Source organism: Mus musculus, chromosome 5, assembly GCF_000001635.26.
Source record: "Mus musculus strain C57BL/6J chromosome 5, GRCm38.p6 C57BL/6J".
NCBI lineage: Eukaryota > Metazoa > Chordata > Mammalia > Rodentia > Muridae > Mus > Mus musculus.
In genome coordinates, this window is record NC_000071.6 from 60499682 (window position 1) to 60503585 (window position 3904).

The 3904-nt window shown below is 39.1% G+C and overlaps 1 non-coding gene across 1 annotated transcript; it reads right to left on the bottom strand.

Annotated features, from left to right (window-relative positions):
* Positions 1 to 1151: 1151 nt before the first annotated feature.
* Positions 1152 to 1259, bottom strand: Gm23331. Its single transcript, XR_003956060.1, has one exon. It is a non-coding gene; the product is annotated as a U6 spliceosomal RNA (small nuclear RNA).
* Positions 1260 to 3904: the final 2645 nt, after the last annotated feature.

Genomic DNA, 3904 nt, shown 5'->3' on the forward strand with positions numbered 1-3904 from the left:
TCTTTCTTTATATTTGGGAAGTTTTCTTCAATAATTTTGTTGAAGATGTTTGCTGGTCCTTTGAGTTGAAAATCTTCATTCTCATCCACTCCTATTATCCGTAGGTTTGGTCTTCTCATTGTGTCCTGGATTTCCTGGATATTTTGAGTTAGGATCTTTTTGCATTTTCCATTTTCTTTGATTGTTGTGCCGATGTTCTCTATGGAATCTTCTGCACCTGAGATTCTCTCTTCCATCTCTTGTATTCTGTTGCTGATGCTCAAATCTATGGTTCCAGATTTCTTTCCTAGGGTTTCTATCTCCAGTGTTGCCTCACTTTGAGGTTTCTTTATTGTGTCTACTTCCCTTTTTAGGTCTAGTATGGTTTTGTTCATTTCCATCACCTGTTTGTATGTTTTTTCCTCTTTTTCTGTAAGGACTTCTACCTGTTTGATTGTGTTTTCCTGTTTTTCTTTAAGGACTTGTAACTCTTTAGCAGTGTTCTCCTGTATTTCTTTAAGTGATTTATTAAAGTCCTTCTTGATGTCCTCTACCATCATCATGAGATATGCTTTTAAATCTAGGTCTAGGTTTTGGGGTGTGTTGGGGTGCTCTGGACTGGGCGAAGTGGGAGTGCTGGGTTCTGATGATGGTGAGTGGTCTTGGTTCCTGTTAGTAGGATTCCTACGTTTACCTTTCGCCATCTGGTAATCTCTGGAGTTAGTAGTTATAGTTGACTCTGTTTAGAGATTGTTCTTCTGGTGATTCTGTTACCGTCTCTCAGCAGACCTGGGAGACAGATTCTCTCCTCTGAGTTTCAGTGCTCAGAGCACTCTCTGCTGGCAAGCTTTCTTACAGGGAAGGTGCGCAGATATCTTGTTTTTGGACCTCCTCCTGGTCGAAGAAGAAGGCCCAAAACAGGGCCTTTCTCAGAAGCTGTGTTGCTTTGGCAGTTCCCAGAAGCTGTCAGCTTCTGTGGTGCAGACTCTCACCTGTGCAGACTAAATTCCTAAGTTCCAGGCAGTCCTGGAACCAAGGTGGCGACTGCTGCTCCTGAGGCTGAGGCCACCTCCCGAGCCAGGCGGACACCTGTCTTCTGGTCTGGACTGTGGCCGGCTGTCTGCAGCCTGCAAAGGGTACTGCCTCAGCGGCTCTGTGCTTCCGCCTGTCTCAGAAGCTGTCCGGTTCTCTCCACAAATTTCTTTATCTTCTTTGTGCAGGGGGCCATGCTAATCTCTGCATCTTTCCAATTTTAGTATATGTGCTGCCAAAGGGATCATGTTTTATAATTCTTAAGTTTTCAATCATTCTTTGCACAAACTTGGTAAATTTCCCAAATTCATCAATAATTTTGAAGTTATAAAATTATGAAAATTTGAAGTTACAAAATTAAATTATCATTAAGTTCTCAAATTCAAAAGTAAGAAACAGAAAGTTTATTTAATTTTGAAATTATTTTGTATAGATATTATGTTATTTTCCATCTTTTTTTGAGAAATCTAAAGTTTTATTATTTTGTAAATTTTCGTTATTTTTAAGTTTTAAATATTTTTATTATTTTACAATATATTTTTGTTTGTTTGTTTGTTTGCTTTTTGAGATAGGGTTTCTCTCTGTAGCTCTGGCTGTCCTGCGACTCACTCTGTAGACCAGGCTAGCCTCAAACTAAGAAATTTACCTGCCTCTGCCTCCCAAGTGCTGGAATTAAAGGCATGTGCCACCACATCCAGCTTTACAATATATTTTGATTATGTCTCTCCTTTTCCAACATCTTCAATATTCTTCCCAACTCCTTACCAACCCAACTTCCAACCTCATGTTCTTTCTCTATCTATTATTCACTCTGTCTCTCTGTATTTTTATATCTCTCTTGCAAAAGAACTCCAAACAAACATATTATCAATAGGTTCTATTGATAGAAGGAAAATCTGTTTTCTCCAATGAAGTGCCATTGAGCTCCTTAACCATTCTCCTGACCAAGAGTAGTTTTCTAACATATAAATAATATGGTAAAATCATTAGCGTGAACAAAGGGCAAGCTCACTTACTCTTAAAAAACGGTTCTGTAAAATGAACACTCCCCCACATCCCTATGCATTTTATGATTAATAAAAGAGAAAGAGGAAAGAAAGAAAGAAAGAAAGAAAGAAAGAAAGAAAGAAAGAAAGAAAGAAAGAAAGGAAGGAAGGAAGGAAGGAAGGGAGAGAGAGAGAAGAGAAGAGAAGAAAAGAAAAGAGAAAAAAGAAAAATTCAAAGTCCTTAGTCATCAGGGAAATACAAATCAAAATATCTCTGATATTCCCTCTTTTGCCCACCAGAATGACTAAAATTAAAAACTCAAGAGATAGCACATACTGGTGAGGATATGCAGAAAGGGGAGTAATTGTCCATGGTGGGAGTGAAAACTTGTACAATTGCTTTGGAAATCAATTTGGCAGTTTCTCAGAAAACTCAAGGTCTTTTTGATTTGCATTTCCCTGGTAACTAAGGGCTCTGAACATTACTTTAAATGCTTCTTGGCCATTCAAGATTCTACTGTTGTGGATTCTCCTTTTAGGTCTATGCACCATTTTTTAATTGGGTTGTTTGCTTTTGTGGAAGTTAACTTCTTGAGTTTTTTATATATTTTGAATATTAGCTCTCTATCAAATATAGGTTTATTGAACATATTTTCCCTATCTGTAGGTTGCCAATTTGTTCTATTGATGGTGTCTTTGCCTTACAGTAGCTTTTCAGTATTATGAGATCTCATTTATCAATTGTTAACCTTAGAGACTGAACCACTGGAGTTCTGTTCAGGAAATTTCCCCTTGTATCAATGAGTTTGAGGTTCTTTCCAATTTTGTCTTCTATTTTATTCAGTATATCTCTTTTTATATTTTGGTCCTTGATTCACTTGGAGTTGACCCTTGGGGAAGGTGATAAATATAGATCTATTTTCATTCCTCAACATGTAGACATACAGTAAGATCACCACCATTTGCTCAAGATGCTCTTCTTTTCCCAGTGTATGGTTTTGGTTTCCTTGTATATGATGAAATTCTATAGTTGTGTGGGTTTATTTCTGGGTCTTGAATTCTATTCCATTGATCAACTTGTCTATCTCTGGACTAATACCATGTGGTCTTACTCCCTAATAAGTAGATATTAGTCAAAAATTACAGAACACCTAGGATACAACCCATAGACCATAAGAAATATAACAAGCAGAAAGACCCAACCTAGGATGCTTCAATTCCACTTAGAAGGGGGAACAATATTATCAACAGAAGCAGAAGGGTGGGAGAGGGGAAGAGGGGAAGGGGTGAAGAAGGGAATAGGGGAACCAGATGAGTTAGGGTTGGGGGGGGGGTAGAAGAGAAGCTCAGAGGACCTGGAGAATGAATGTAAATATGCAGCCTCGGAAGGTGGGTGGTAGTGGGGTCCTCTAGAACGTACCAAACATCTGGGAGATGAGAGACTCTCAGAACTCAGTGAGGATGGCTTTAGCCAAAAGGCACAACAGTGGGGAGAGGAAACTTGATGACTCCACCTCCAGTAGATAGACAAGGCCTCAAGTGGAAGAACAGGGTTACTAAGCCACAGTCAAAATTTCCTGACCCAGAATGGTTCCTTTCTAAAGGAACTGCAGGGAAAAATCAAAACAAGACTGAAAGAAAGGTCTTCCAGTAAGTGGTCCAATTTGGGATCCATCCTATGGGGGAAGATAATAGCAAAAAAATTACAGAACACCTAGGATACAACCCATAGACCATAAGAAATATAACAAGCAGAAAGTCCCAACTTAGGATGCTTCAATCCCAGTTAGAAGGGGGAACACCAAGATCTGACACTGTTACTGATGCTATGATGTGCTTACAGACAGGAGCCTACCATAGCTGTCCTCTGAGAGGCCCAACCAGCAGCTGACTGAGACAGATACAGA